At 37.1% G+C, this 17,076-nt stretch overlaps 1 protein-coding gene and 1 pseudogene across 1 annotated transcript in view; one reads left to right on the plus strand and one right to left on the minus strand.

Annotated features, from left to right (window-relative positions):
* Positions 1-17,076, minus strand: part of DPYD (dihydropyrimidine dehydrogenase) — an 858,821-nt gene that overhangs the window by 44,422 nt on the left and 797,323 nt on the right. The gene's annotated exons all lie outside the window — the stretch shown is intronic.
* LOC122227814 lies at positions 1,859-5,867 on the plus strand (annotated as a pseudogene).

The following is a 17,076-nucleotide window of genomic DNA, read 5'->3' on the forward strand; positions in this document are numbered from 1 at the left end:
CTCTCTAACCAGAACATGAAAAAGAAATTAAAACATTGGCAGGCACTTTGTCTCCAGTTTGTTGGACAAGTAAGAAAAGGATTTTCCACCCATTTATGTAAATGAAATTCTGTCAACTTCGAGCATTTTAACAAAGATGACAGCCGTCTGTCTATTAATAAATACCTGACAGGATAACAATTACAATTGTAGTTGACTGGTTTTCTTTCAATTAATGTAGGTCAGTGGGTATTTAAAAAAATTCTTTAGAATAAATTTGCAAACCCCAATAACTTTTCCCCTCATCTCTACTAGCCCAGGAAGAAATTTCAGTATGTTCATTTTTGCCTTCTTAAGTGGTTTTAGACCATTATGGCCAAAGCCTTGTAAATACATAGAGCTATGCAATTAAATATGTGTGTGCTTACTGTGTGTATACACACATAAATATAAATACATGTAAGACATCCATATTTGAGTCTAATATTTGAATTCTATAGAAAGACTTAAAGCATAGTAGGCCCTCTGTTATTTAGAAGTAGTTATTCAGATTAGGGATTATCTTTGTGCTACTTCTTTCTGACTTTGGATTTTATTCATTGTTGACTCTAAGAAAAGAAGGGTAAGGATATGTAACAAATTAATTAATCTGGTTACCCATCAATCTTTGGGAACATGTTTAGTAGAGAAAGAAGTGAATTCAATGAATAAATTGAGTTTTGAGGGATTATCTATGGAATTCATTAATCCACCCTGGCCCAATGTCCCATTAGTTAGATTTTAGAAAGTGACCTTCTAAACAGAATGCGGATGAGATTTTGAATTTTTTTGTGAACCATCTTTCCAAGAGAATGTGTTTTCCTCTATCTAGTGGAGTTTGAGAGAGAATCTATGTTGATGTATTAGAATACCAGTTACAAGTACTCCCCAATGAGTAATTTTATGTGTTTCTACTACAAATTGAAAACACAACATTGTATTTCATCCCATTTAAGATGTTACTTTGTTTTGTGTATATGATAAGAGGAAAATAATAAGCAAAATGATTTTTTTAAATTTTACTAAAACTTTTAAGCATTCACAGTCTGCTAATTTAAAGATAAATTAATTGCAAGACATCCTGGAAAAAATGAATGTCTTAGAATGGATGAAATGCATTGTGTTCCTCAAATACTTACTGGCTCATTTTTAACTTTCTTTCTCATAGTAGCCATAATATGGTATCTCAATTTTCTGAGAGCCATGCTATGTGGAAATTACATCATCATTCCTAAAATCCTATTTGTAAATAAGAGTCCAAATTTTAGGAATATGAAACAACAGCAACGAAATTATCATCAGACGAAAGCAGGGAACAAACACTGTTCTATTTCCAGCTTTACGCCAGAAAACAATGTGAGTAACTGAAAGAAAAAGGCAGAGAGGAGTAGTCACTGGATGCTTCTGATTTGGGTTGAGTCCAGAGCTGAATGCCTCTGACATAGGTGTCTGTTGTTTCTTGAATTCCATTCCACCCCTCCCCCGACACCCCATCTCTCCTCTACAAGTTAGGTAATGCCAATTTTTTAAACTGAAGAATATGTAAAATATGTATTTGTATTTATGTCTTCTAAGGTGGTTTCTAGGGGCAAATATCACAAATAACCTCGTTCCTTCAAAGAAAACCATAATGTCTGAATGTTTTTTAAGAGCACAATTCACCTCTTGAATTTCTGTATGAACATCTTTGCATGAGCTAAATACCTGGGCAGTTGACAGACTTAGTTATTTCTAGGAAAAATTTCTGTTGATCAGCATGCAGGGATTAATTCAAGCACTGTTCCTTAGAGATACTTTTTCTAGGACAGAATGAGCCACAGGGAGAAAGATACACAAGACAATGTCAAAAGATACAGCATCATTATGCCATTTAATGGTTGATGTGGGTTACGTCAGCCAAGTCCTAGGAAAGTAGGTTTTCCCTGAATAAGAATGACTCAAAAAGATAATGTCATATTTTATTAGAATCTATAAAATCATAAGCAAATACCATGTATTCCTATTAGTCATCCAATGATAGAAGCGTGTATATGATGGTACTAATGGATTCCTTAAATGCAAATTACTGCTAAATTCCTAAGTAAACTGCCCCCCACTTCAGAGACATTGTAATCCATCTCTTATGTCAGATGAACTGGGGGACTTATCCTTCTGAATCCATAGGCTTTACTGCTTTTCTTCATTTATCTCTCATACTCAGTAATCCTTTTACCTCTCCTTTCTAAGTTTATAATTTAAATGCAATCTATTCACTACTGAAAAAAAGACCCTAGTATAAATGGGATGTCTTTGAGTTATGGCTAAAGAAGCCATTACTGGTTACACAGTGGTCTGGATTCTATTACACATTTGACAATCTGGGGAGACTCACTGTCCACTTGCCTTCAAAAATGTTTTGTGTCAACACACAGAATTAAGGCTGGGTGCTGCCTTTGGGTCTTCTCTTGCTCTGACTTTCATATGATCTTGCATTTCATGTTTGAAGGGAAAGTCCTTGAGGACCAGAACTGGCTGCAGTAAGTTCTCTCTTTTTCATCATAATGGATTTTGATTTTATTATTTAAAAATTTCAAAGCAACAGACTGCCTAAATTGTCATTTATTTGGCAAAATCTTAGATGGTCATTAAAAAGAAAATCGTATTTAGAAGGATTATAAGAAGTATATAAAATTCTTACATAATATATTTTTAGGAGAAATAAAAAGAATTAGAGCAGTATATGAAGTGCTATAATTTAAGAAATTATTGTTTCTATACGTATACAGTTACCTGCATAACAGTTGGGATTTCTAAGTAGTGAGATTAGAGGTGATCTTTTTTACAGTTATGTCTTTTGCTAATTTTCTATAGTGAGTACATTTACTTGTATACCATTATTTAAACAAAATATTGACTTAAATGGCACACTAATGGGAAGTATTACAAAAAAATTTGTGGGAATAAAATTATAATTATTATTATGGCCCAAATCATTATCCTATTGTTGTTGTTTTTTAATATGAGCTTCAAATCATAATTTAGAATGGTAGCTATCAAGCAAACCTAAGCTGTGAGAGAATGCATATTTAATGGCTAAACTGACAGAAATTTGTTAAGCACACACTTCAGGCCTAATTCTAAAATATGTTTAAATATATATCAAATCAGAAATGTTCAGTCACTCTAGCAAAGCACTCTATATATTTGAGGTTATAGATTTTTATTTCTGAATATATGACAAAATGCCCATCCTTATGGGGTGTTGGTATGTTAACATACCTCAAAGAATTAAACTGTAATGTGAACTTTCCAAGAATTAAAACTCTAGTGCTAGCTTTTAGGAGAGTGAGTTATTTTTCATTTATATTTCTCAAGGAAGGTATACATTTAGATAGATATGCATATGAAAATATTTATACACAAATAAACAAAATAAAACTTTGTCCCTGCAATGTTGAGCTATCCAAACAACTGTAGTTTTCTGAATATCCCTGAGCCTAAAAACACTGCATCACTAGAGCACTATTTGGTGGCAAGTACTATTGGCAAGTATCCTCTGTACTTCCAGACAGAATGAACAGAGCAGAACAGAGCTATAGAGCTAAGTGTTACCCTCACACTAAGTTCCGATTGGTTCATGTGTGGATTAAATAAGAAGAACATTTTTTTCAATTTGAAAAAAAAAATTATTTATTTTGAGAGAGACAGACAGACAGAGCACAGGTAGGGGAAGGGCAGAGAGAGGGAGACACAGAATCTGAAACAGGCTCCAGGCTCCGACCTGTCATTACAGAGCCTAATCTGGGGCTCGAACCACGAGCCATGCGATCAGGACACTTAACCGACTCAGCCACCCAAGCACCCCAAGAAGAGCATTTTTGATTGGCTACTGATGTCTTTCGTAGCCCAGTCCTTATAAGTCAGTGAGAATGGGAGAAGTTTCACAAAGATAATGAAACCAATTTGTAAAAATATGAAACAAAGACTATATATAGATTAGAGGTGGTAGCAGCAAATATGCTGACATTGGAAAAATAAGGTATCTGTAAGGGAGTTAGAAGATCTGTAAACAACAATTGGTGAGAGAGAGTGAAAGGTGGGATTTTATACATTTTTAAGACCCATAAAGGTAACATCTACTTCATAAGCATTTAAAAATGGGCTTTCGTATGAGTGATTTGTATTATCTCACCTCCTCGTCCTGACAGTCTCTCAAGGCCAGAGTCATTAGCCCCTGTTTAGCAGAAAGGAAACCAAGCATGGGGAGCAGTAAAGTGAATCCCGAGGACAGGAGACTTTGATGACACAGATCACTGAATGTCTTTGTTTGAAGTTCATGTTATGACCCTTTCTGGAGCATGTCTGCAAGCTCCGTATGGAAATGGTCTGATGGTAAAGAGAAGACATTAATAGGGGATGTGATAACTAATCCTCTACACACTGCTCCAAAGAAACAGCTGCCTTCTATTCCCCAGAATGCTTTGCTCATAGCTAAGCAGACATCTCCTGCCCCAGCAATAGACAACAAATAGTACACGTGCTTCCTATGGACCCTTCTAGCTGGAATACACTTTTGCAGAATTTATCTTGGTTGTGAAGCATAAGTTACCAGGTATCTACCTATGTGCAGTCACCTTACTGCTCTGCATTAATGTGATTTGGAGTAGTATTCATACAGCTTGGACTTTATCAAGACAGTGTATTTAAGTTCACATCCCTGATAACTACCCAGATAGTGAAAGTTCATGCTTGGTTTCTGATATTCCCATCTTTCACCTGCTAGTTGATCCCACTTCAGATGAACTAGATGTGAAGGGAGTATTTGCAAACTAGAAGGAGAACCATAATCATATTTGGCAAGTATTAATGTATGCAAGGAATGCTTTCTACAAGATTGATATGTAAGGCCCCTAAACCCAGAGGCTGTAGTACTATATGAAAAAGATGCTCAGCTTTTTATGTATTTTTTTCTAATGTTTATTTATTTTTGACAGAGAGAGAGAGAGAGAGACAGAGCATGAGTGGGGGAGGGGCAGAGAGAGAGGGAGACATAGAATCTGAAACAGGCTCCAGGCTCTGAGCTGTCAGCATAGAGCCCGACGCGGGGCTCGAACTCACAGACTATGAGATCATGACCTGAGCCCAAGTCAGATGCTCAACTGACTGAGCCACCCAGGCGCCCCCACAGGTTTTTAAAAGTAAAGTGGTTGACAATGTTAAAATGTGCACTGCTTGTTTGTTTGACAACCTAAAATAGAAGGCCTTTATGCATTAAATTAACTTTTCTCCGTAGAATATTTCTGTACATGATGAAGCCAGAGAGAAGATGCTGACTCAGAAAAAGAAGCCTGAAATACAGCACAAATAAAATTTCTTATTGCTGGCCTGTCATGGGTAAAGCTTGGTTCAGGACAAGGTTTCAGTAGAGAAGGGAGAAGAGTAGCAACTTAAAGCCCCGGTGAATCTGGTGTGCCATGCAGTTTCCTGCTGGACCTGGGTCTAGTTAGCGCTGATCAAAGACAAAGGGCTGTTTGAAGGGTAAAACCGTGTGAATAAGGACCACTATCAGTGTTGTCCATGGATGCTTAGTTCTAACAGCAAGTTTTGGAAACCTCCTGTTAGGTAATTAATGCATTACTTCTGTCAGAGTGCCTCTAGGGTGGTTATCTAGTTTAGTACTCTAAATTATTGGGGACCTTGAGGTTTAACTATTTTTCTGAAGATAGTCCTAAAGGTGAGGTACATTCATTTAAACTAATAGAGTAGACAGAGCTCAGCACTATGTAATGATTTTTAAATCAGTGGTTTCAGTTGTACACATGTTAGTATATGGAGAGGAGAAGTAAAGTGATTTGAGAGCCTGGATAATCTTCCGTCTGAATGATCCAATTAAGTTAAACCAATGTTTATGAGCACCCACAATTCTTTAGGCATTGATCTCTCTAGCTGACTCACTATTCAGTGAGGAGACCCAAATTGAGTGTATCTTGGATACCTTCTAAAGGGAAGCTATGATGTGTCTTACTGAGACACTAATTTAGGAGGCCTGGCTATATCCAGCCGGTGTGAAATGAGAGAAATGGGTAACTTTTCTCACAGAATTCATTTCTGTATACAATCTCTTTCCTGAAATGTTTTGTAGTGGAGATGAATTACTGAATTGGGTTATTTTCTTCTAATATCCACCCTAGCAGATGCTTGAACAAGAAACTTAAGTCCCCTAAGATAAAAAGCAGCATAATGACAGGTTCAATGTGCTAACACTACAGGTTTCCTGTATAAAACCTTTATTGGTTGCCTTATCATCATCAAGAGTCACTCATTTATTTGATGCTTTCAAGTACTATATATATGAATGTATGGATGAACAAAGACTTTTTTCCTGAACAGTCTTCACTAAAGGATTACTTCGGAATCATAGGTGAAAGCTTTATTATTGCTATATAATTGCAGGGGACACCTAGAGGAAGCCAGGTCATGCACTGTTATCATCTTTCTCATGCTGATTCAACCTAGAATATACTGGGGTTTATCCACATTCTACCAAGTTAATGAAGAGAAAATTAGAAGACAAAATTAATCCATTATCTGGATCTATTACATGGAACTTTAGTTTCATTATAATATCAAAGATTCAATTTTAATATTATTTGGTTTACAATTTTGCACCTTTATTCGTAAGTGGAAAATGGTATATATATATACATATATATATATATATATATGTATATATATATACATATATATATATATATTTTATTGCAGTATTATCTGGTTTTGGTAGTAAAGTTGATCAAGTTTCATAAATTGATTAGGGAGTTTTTTATATCTTTTTAAAAGCTGGAATTTTTTAAATAACAGAAACTCCGACAAAATTATCAGCTATTCAGCTGTGAAACTACTTGTTCCTATTATCTTTTGAATGGTGAATTTTAAAATCTGCTTTCCAGTTCTTTAGGTGATTATTGGTTATATATTTTCAAAATTTGGTAGTTTATAATTGGTAAGAAATTACCTCCTCCCTCTGCACTTTATTGCCAAAGAGTCATGCATAACAATTCATTCTTTAATTCTCTTCTCTATCTGAGGTTACAGTTCTGTTTTCATTCTTACACAGAATAGATTCTTACTTTTCCTTTTTTGAACTATAATGATAATTTTATCTATTCATTGGCCTTTTCTTTTCACATGTCTCTTTTTGTTTTCTTCTTCTTTTTTCCTTTTTTGGTTATTTCTAAATAGACCTTGCTGATACTCAGGAAAAGGAGATGTTCTTGGTAGATCCACTGCCTCCCCTCCCAGTCCAGGCTAACCTTCCCTTCTCGGGCATCCTGAGCTTTCTTTATAATCTTCAGGTTCCATTGTGAAAACACCTTCTTTCTTTTCCCTTCTATATCCCCCCTGCCCTTAACCTTTTGCCTAGATGCTTTTTCCATGTCTCTTTGTTTCTTTTTTAAAACTTTTAATTTAATTTATTTGTTAAATGTACATCCAAGTTAGTTAGCATATAGTGCAACAATGATTCCAGGAGTAGATTCCTTAGTGCCCATTTAGCCCACCCCCCTCCCACAACCCCTCCAGCAACCCTTTGTTTGTTCTCCATATTTAAGAGTCTCTTATGTTTTTGTCCCTCTCCCTGTTTTTATATTATTTTTGCTTTCCTTCCCTTGTGTTCATCTGTTTTGTATCTTAAAGATCTCCTATGAGTAAAGTCCTATGATATTTGTCTTTCTCTGACTAATTTCGCTTAGCATAATACCCTCTAGTTCCATCCATGTCTCTCTTAAAAAAATTTTTTTTAATGTTTTATGTATTTTTGAGACAGAGAGAGACAGAGCGTGAGCAGGGCAGGGGCAGAGAGAGAGCGAGACACAGAATCCGAAGCAGGCTCCAGGCTCTGAGCTGTCCGCACAGAGCCCGACATGGGGCTCGAACTCACAAATCAGGAGATCATGACCTAAGCTGAAGTTGGATGCTTAACCCACTGAGCCACCCAGGCGTCCCCCATGTCTCTCTTTTTTAACATTTTTTTCAAGTCAGAAACTTCCCAGCATATAGACCATTTAAATATACATGTGTCTATGTATATAAAATACAATATATATATATATATATATATATATATATATATATACATATATATATATATATATACACACATACATACATAATATATTTTAATAATAGATGTTTATAAAATTGGTTCCATGGCTTCTAAAAAGGGGCAGGGATGGGGAGGACATCAAAAATTAGGTCCAGCAATAATGAGCTACTTTTATTAAGTTTCTGTGTTTGCTTAAGTACTGGGAAATGGCTGTGTCTACTGAAAAGAGTACCAAGTCTGGAAACAGGAGATCAGGAGATTAAGGTTCTGGGTCTTTGTTTACATTATTTTTTTCCTGCCAGATTCGAAAATTAAGTCTTTTCCAAGGTATCTTTCACCAAAATTTCCTCTTATTTCTTGCTCAAAAGATTAGAGAAATACATAGATCCAAACTGGGGGAAAAAAACCCTAATTTTAAGTTTTGTAGTCACTTGAATTTGCTTCAAAACTTTTAAAAAGCTTGTTTGTTTTTAATGATTTACATTTCAGTGGTTTAGACCAGGTCACCAGAGGACTGAAGTATAGTGAGAAAATGACTGGGTTGGTTGTGAGTGGGAAAGAAGTTCCTAAATTTAGGTGTGTGACTTTGGAATCCCAGGTCCCAGGATGAACCCGGTATCTGCATGATGCCGTGAGCGAGGAGCGGAGATCCCATAACGGACACCTCATATTGTAAGATAAACTCTATCATCATTTAAGACATTTTTAATGGGAAGATGAATAATATAGTATTATTTAGTGATGAAGGTAGAAAACCCTCATTGTTTTTCCCAGACTTTGGAGATAAAAGGTCTTTGCCTTCAGATACTGGCAATTTTGAACAAAACGTCTTCAGTACAAAGCACACTAGGTGCACTGCTTTTGGTGACTTCTGGTGACGTAATAGAGGCCAGACAGAACAGTATCTGAAAAGAAAGCCTTATGCTGTGCAGTCTATAACTCTGGCTCACAAACATTAGGAAGTGGATTTTATGCCATGATAACACATCTCGGCCCTTCAGCGTGTCCCCAAAAGCCAGGTGAGAGTTCTGGGTAACAGCTCTGCGCTAGAACACCATTCAAGGCAATGACATGGAAATTAGCACACCCAGTGTCCCGCTCTGCTGCTGAATCCCTCGATTTCCATGATTTGACAGGAAGATGATATCAAAGGCTGCAGAAAGGTGTTAAGGGAGAGCTCAGATGCTAGTGTGTATGCCAGAGCAGGTGAGCAGTTAGGATCGCGTGTCACAGGCTGACAGGAGAGGGAGTGTCAGGCTACCCTGTGAGTGAAGCGTTGAACATGGGCCCAATCATAGAAAATATGCTTTTTGTTCAAACTCTCAATATCTGGAGGGAGGGGCAGCCTTTGTGGCATGAATGCTCTACTGCTGTGAGGACGCAGTGAAAGGTCGTCTCAGGGTTTGTTTAAAAAGGTCAGCTCAGGAACTACTGACCCCCATGACTCCATCCTGACAGTTTCAGCCCTCTCTCAGAATCGGTCTTGTCACTTCTAGCCTCCTGTGCTTTTCTGAAAACAAAACCCTCTACCACCTGCCGTCCATTATTCCATCAGTGAGCAACATGCGCTCTCTTCGGCTGATATTTCAATTTATTTGTGGTTAGATGTGCAATAATCCTATGACTGAAGCTGAGGGAACAGTTTAAAGATTTAAAACAAAACAAAGCCAGTGCTTCAAACATCTCTTCATGCAAAGCTTACCAGCCACAAAAATGTGGCTAATTCTCACCCATACAAAAGCAAAACTAAGACACGCAGATGGTCAGTGCCCGCCCTCTGCAGAGGGAGAAGCAGGGTTGGCTCCAAGTAACAAATAATTATCCAGGTCCTTTGTAAATCAAGTTGTACCACTTCTCCTGTGAGCATCCACAAAGGCGGCTGCATATATTTGCTATTAGCTTCTTCTTTGTCTGGGGATTTTGTTAATGCCCTTTCTTCATATAAGTTTGCGTCGCCTTGTTCTCACATTTGACACCGACTGAAATAGCCTCGCAGAACCTTTGTTTCTATTTTCTTCAAAATGTGTATTCCTCAATGAGGTTTCATCTTAATCTCTTCTTTTCAAAAGGATATGAATTGAACATGCAGAGAATCAGCCTAACAGGACCGATTATCAATTTCCATTTCCTTTCAGTGCCTTTGCCACCCGTGGGCCTCCTAGACAGCTTTCCTTGGAGACAAAGGGTGTCTGAAATGGACAACTTTATTTTATACACTGGTCTATCTTAGTGGACGACAGAGACTCATCGCCCATAATAAATCCTGCCTCTGACCCTTTTATATAATGCACAGCTGAGCTAAAAAGGAAATCAATGTTGCAATTTTAATTTAGCACTTTCATTCTGTTAATTTATCTAAAAAATCCTATGCCATGACTTTCCCTTGTCAAAACAGCCAATTCCTGTCAATGTGAAAATGCTTTGAGTTTCGTCCCTTTTTTTTTTAATAGTGTGGCTGTAAAAACCATGGGTCACATATTAAGCCCTCCGTGTTTTTCTTGTGAGTGCAAAGCTCCTTTTGAAATCAATGTGCACACAGCAAGTTGGAGAGATGTGTAGCGTCTCTAGGGAGAAAGCAATCCAGGCCTACATTGTTAGCTTTGCTAAAGATGCTCGTGAAACACTACAAAAACGGGATGCCAACTGTCTGACGTGTGTATTTGGTAGTGAAGCCCTATCATTTTAGTAAACTGGGGCTATTTAATCACGCTTAATCCCTGGGGAGAGTTCTAAGTAATGAACATCACTGTGTTTTCTGTCAGTGCACCAAAAAAGGACTCTTTGGCTTCACTCTTTTCTCCCTATATTTCAGAACTTGAGAATAACCTGCAGACAGAACCTTAACACTGCTCTGGGCACTATGCTCTCACTGGAGACAGAAGCCAGATCAATATCACATAGCAAACAGCACTATGGTAGGAAGGGTGCAGAAAATCCCACAAGGAGGGTGAAATCTGCTGCATTTTCAACAGGAATCTCATGTCAAAGGAATTGTTTCTTAAAGTCTTCATTCAAATATCACATTTCCTAGCCATCTTATTTAAATTAAAATTTTTTCTGCCTCCTGCCACTCCCCTAGCTGTGTCTGTCTATACTCCTTCTGTGCCTTTTTTCCCGCTTAGCTAGCACTTAGAATTTTCACCTTTACTTTATAACTTATTTATTTTGTTTATTGTCCATCTCCATCCCAAGTACAATGTAAATGACTATGTGTTCACTAAATTATCCTTAGAACATGGCACAGTGTTTGACACATGGTAGGTGCTTAATAAATATGTTTCCCAAATAAATGTTATGAGGCCACATCTGCCAGGTTGTCTGTCCCTTGAGAGTGGGAATTGCACCTTGATTGTCACCCCAGAACTGAGGCCCCACATAGAGGGGTTACTGCAGGCTGCTCTGCATACTGATTGTGTTTGGGAAGAAAACCACCTGTTGCTCTTAGAACCTTCTGGACCTCCGCAAGAAGTTTCGTATAAGAGAGGAAGCCCAACTCCAAACCCAGGACGAGAAATTAGCTGAAGTATGGGCTTGTAAATAGTCAGATTTGGGGACTTGTGTGTTACAGACGCGAACCTAGCTGGTCTGAGTGTGACACAAGACTTTAGCTATTGGTCCAGCATACTTTAAGTAAAGTAGTTCGGTGAGGGCCATTATGGCATAATTACCATGCCAGACACTGCAGGGGAGACAGCCTATGTCTACAGGTAGATTATGATCTAGGCAGGTTAGTTTATATGTTCCAAGTCCAGAGCAGGACATGGCACATACTGTCTTGAAGGACAGTGCTTTCAACAGCAGAGATGAGATAAATGGCATTAAAAGCATTGGCAATGGTGGCAAGAGAAGCAGAATGCATTTGAGAAATAGCAATTAGCCTCAGGTAGTCAGTCCACTTACCTTGTAGACATGCTTACTAGAATGAAAGTTAAAAAGTTAAAATCATAGGTGGTTAATTATACTGGAGATTGGGTATTAAATGTTCTATTATTTTACTGGGGAAACACATAGCTATTAAGGAGAGGGTAGACTCCTTCAGAAATCTATGTTTTAGGAAATATGTTTTGTTTTATTTTGTTTCTGTGGGAGTAATGGGGAATGTTGGCAAATATAATTAGTCAAGTAAATAAGTATTTATAAGTACTTTATAAGTATAAACCTTAAGAACTATGGAATTTATCCAACTTCTAATTATTAAGAGATAAAATTAGAATATTCCAGAATGGAGTCATGTACTTGCTTTTCAAAGACTTCCTAGACAGAGATTTTGCAACTTTGCTCATCAACCTTTCTAGTATTCTGACTGGTTAAGAAATTCTTCCTTCTTTGCAAACCAAACTATTTAACCTTCAGGAGAATCAATCTTATCTGATTTTATCTTCCGTGTGCCTAGAGAATTATCATATGGCATTACCAAAAGTCAGCCTGCTATATATGCCTGAAGAGAGTAAGCAAGTAAATTTTGTTGAAATTCTGTTCTCTAAAAACCCCATTGCTTTCATCTTTCCTAATTTCACTCATTTAATCTTTAGTTTTAAAAAAGTAGTAGCTCTTAACCATCTTTGCTATCTTTACATTTCTTCCTGAAAATTGACAATGAAAACTGCACTTTGACCTAAAAGGAATGTGACTTTTGCAGAGACTAGTGGATGATCATTTTGTGACTCTTTCATGCCATTGATTGACATTTTCGTTCTTGATTGTACTGCTCTGATTAGTCAAATTAAGTATAAGGTTGCGTTTTCCCTCAGATAATTTTCTTCTATACTTAGATCTGGTTAGACTGTCCTCTGTTATCTTGAAAGTCAAGGTTCACTACCATGTGGCCAGGGAATAGTGAAACGTGGTCTTTCTTGACACATTTATTTAAAATTTAAAGGTAAAACCTCCATTTTCAGGGGCGCCTGGGTGGCTCAGTCGGTTTAGTGCTGACTTCGGCTCAGGTCATGATCTTGCGCTTTGTGGGTTCAAGCCCCACATCAGGCTCTGTGCTGACAGCTCAGAGCCTGGAGCCTGCTTTGGATTCTGTACCTCTCTCTCTGTCCCTCCCCTGCTCACACGCTGTCTCTTAAAAATAAACAAACATTAAAAAAAACTTTTAAAAAAAGCCTCCATTTTCAGTTGATGAACTAGAGACTGAAAATTTTAATATTAACAATAACATTGTAGGTCCTCATATGAATTCTGAAAATTGGGTATTTTTCCGTATTAGAAACCTATGCTTTGTATATCAGTCAGTACTAAGATATACACATAAAGAGTTTACCACACTTCCTATAGTTAAAATTTATTTTTCTAATAAATTCTGCTTCTAATATTAAGGCTGGGGTTTGACCAGTTCATTGAGACTTGGTCCTTTATTATCCTCTGAAATTGGTACTTTCCCGATGAATTTAAGAAAACCAGTAAAAATTCAATTGAATAGGGTTTGAAATATAGTACCTTCAATAGCCCAGAGGACTCTCTTATTTTCTAAATCTGATAAGCAAGGTAAATATATGAAGAAAAATATATATACTCCTTGACATCACATTTATAAACTAGCTTATTTATAAAATTTTTCTTTATTGGTCCTTTGAATGTAAGCGAATCAACAATCTAGATGATTTAAAAATGGATGAGAGCATTTATTAATCAAGAAAACATAGATGAAGGCATACCAACATTTACTTTTGTGTTTTAATTCCTTCATTCATCTTTCTCTAATTTTTATATTTTCTACCTAATCTTTATGAGATTTTTAAAAGCTTCATTACAATATCCTTTTTCTCCTTTAGCCTCTGCTGTGCTTAGACAGACATCTTTACTGAGTTGTCAGGACAGTGCAGGTTCTGAGCCTCACAGCATATAGGAGTAGCCCGGGTGATTTGGATCAATGTGCAATAACAAATCTGGGTCCCTGCCAAATTTGGTTTGCCATTGTGAAGTTCCATTCCTGCACTTTAAATCATGATGGAGTTTCTTGAATTCCACTTTTGCTTGAATTTTATCTCATTTAAACAACTTTGGAAGAAGTATTTTGCACCCTCGATTTCTGTGTGAAAGTCACTGATCAACTGGTGGATTTATGGTTTGGAATGACACAATGTCTGATGTGTAGGAACCAGAGGAAATCTTCATAATGAACTTCTTCTTTGTCACTTTGCCAAAGCAAATGGCTCCCCTGCCCTGCTCCATATAGCACAGATTTCTGGAATTTTAATGTATCATTAGTTTGACCAGCTTTCAGCCCTTAATAAAATAATTCTCCTAGCCCTTAGGTTATTTATTTTTCTTAATACTTTGTTATGAGAAAAGTCAAATAGTCAATGTTAACTGGGTCATGATGCTTTAACACGGTAATTTTAGTAACTTTTCTGAGTATTTTAAAAACATGGAGAGACACAGTTTCCCAAGAGATAGTTCAGGGAAACCAAGAACTATGTTTATTCCAAGCACAGATTCAACAGGTCAGTGTCCACATAAGATCTTGTGTTTTGCATTTTATATTATTTCCTTAAACATGTTTAAGTATCTGCCAAGGATGAAAAAATACAGCCTTCGTGGTCTATTTGGAATTTATCCCTCCTATTTGAACAGATAGTAGGGACAAAATATTTGGTTTCAATGGCTATCAGTTCACTGAGAAAAGTCAGATGCTACTAAAATTTGTCTGCATCTTTGAACACTGGGGTAATCCACTCCCACTCTCCTCCCACCTCAACTATCTGTGCTTCCACACGGAGAATTGTTTATCTGATCATCTCTTAATGACTTGTGGGGTGGCCCTTGCTTTGTGAATTTAGAAAAGCCCCTTACTCCTTTTATCTGCTGAATGTGGGGGCCATATATTTTCTCTAAAACCCACGGGGCCTAATACAGGAAGTTGGAGAGTTTAACTTTTTCCAGTGTGCGTGAAAGATAAACTCTAGTTTCACCAGAATAACATTTGGTGGAAATGGATTAGTAATGTAAAACCACAGCTTGTATAATTTTGTTGTAACCTTAATTTTGAAATCTTTAAAAAAATTTTTTAATGTTTATTTATTTTTGAGAGAGAGAGAGAGAGAGAGAGAAAGAGAGAGAGACAGAGGACAAGCAACGGGAGGGAGAGAGACAGAGAAAGAGAGAGAGAGACAGAGGACAAGCAAGGGGAGGGCCAGAGAGAGAGGAAGAGACAGAATCCGAAGCAGGCTCCAGGCTCTGAGCTGTCAGCACAGAGCCTGACGCGGGGCTCAAACTCACAAACCGTAAGATCATGCCCCGAGCCGAAGTCAGATGCTTTAACGGATTGAGGCACCCAGGTGCCCCAAATTTGAAATCTTTAAAAAGGATTCTTTTACAATACATTAACTAATGAGAAAGAAAGAAGCTGTTTGTTTTTGTTTTCCTGTGTAAAGTGAATGGAAATTGACCTTGCATGATCATGCCTCCTATTCTGTGTGGATGAACCTCCTTTTTAAAAGACTATCTTGGTTCCATGACATAATTTTGTTTTAACAAACAAACCAAAAGTGTATTGCATCGTTGACATTCTGATTCTCCCCAATCATGCAGATGAAGCATCTCATTTGTTGTAGAAAATTAAGATTTCAATAAAACCTCAGGCCATCTACATAGGTGTGAAAGAGAAATTCTAGTTTTATAACTTTCTAGTAGGTAGAATTGTTAGAACTATGCTGAATCTTTGCATAGGCCTGGGCTTTAAGGGACTCAATTTACTAAACAGGCCAGAATAAACTGATAAGCAACAACTTATTTTTACATTAAATAGGTGCCTTTAAGATGCTTAGAAATAGTTAATTCTGTTTAGCAAATAAATAATTTATATGATTCCTTTATTTTGGGACTATTAATGGTTTATCAATCCTTTTGAGGACATAATAGTACAATGACCAATTTTAGCCTTACTCTTGTCTGACTTGTCACAGATCCCCAATATTCAGGATAAAAATGAGTGAAGTTTACTGTACATGTGCAACTGCAGAACTGCTTTTTTGACCGTCATCTAAACAGATGTGGTATTAAGTGATAAACGGCTGGAAAAATTGAGAGGCAGTGGCCATTTCTCCACTTCAGCACCAAGTTCCCACTTGATTTAGTTTGGGATATCTTCTTGTCTCTAGACTGTAAACTTTGAATATGAGTATATGAAAAATATCCTTCAGTAAACCTTTGACAATCTTGATTCCATCCTAATTTTTTTATTATCTACAGATTATAAAACATTTCTATATAAATGTCTTGTCGAAAGCTCTCGAGCACTTGCTTTGACTTGCCTCCCTGGCCCCTTCTTCCTCTTGTCCACACTTCATCTCCAATCAAACTAAACTCCCTATAGTCCCTAAATGCTCCATAATATCTCATGCTTCACAGTCTATGCACATGTTGTTCTCTGGACCTTATTTACCTTCCCTCTATTCTTAATCTGGTATATTCCTACTATTTCTCTAGGTCTCAGCTTTGATATTGTCTCCTCTGGGAAGCACTCCCTGCTAACATTTACTTTCATAACACATGGGATTAACCCATTCATAGCATTTACTCCATAATGCTCAGTCCCTGAACTTTCCCCTAAGATATTTGGTGCTTAAATATATTTGTTAAGTAAATCAATGAATGAATGGGTAGTAAAAACTACATCTTTTCTTTCATGTGCTTTCTGCATATGATTTTCCCATTTCAGTTCTTTTTTAATCCCCTAAAAATAGTACCTTGGAATTTTTTCAAATCCTAGGTTTTCTTTGGGACTTTTCTGCCTTGCTCTGCCTGGACAGTCATTCATTCATTCAACAAATATTTCTGAGTTTTGTTTATGTACAAGGCACTCTGCAAGGCTGTGGAAAGAACTCCTGGGTGTCACTGTCGAGGGGTTTATAGTCTACCAGAAAATGGAAGAGAGGCTTAAAGAATACTAATCGAGTGGAAAATGGTGTCATGGGAGGGAAATAATATATTCAATTGGAGAGACAGGACAGGTCTTAAACAGGTACAAG

This window comes from Panthera leo, chromosome C1 (genome assembly GCF_018350215.1).
Source record: "Panthera leo isolate Ple1 chromosome C1, P.leo_Ple1_pat1.1, whole genome shotgun sequence".
Lineage (NCBI taxonomy): Eukaryota > Metazoa > Chordata > Mammalia > Carnivora > Felidae > Panthera > Panthera leo.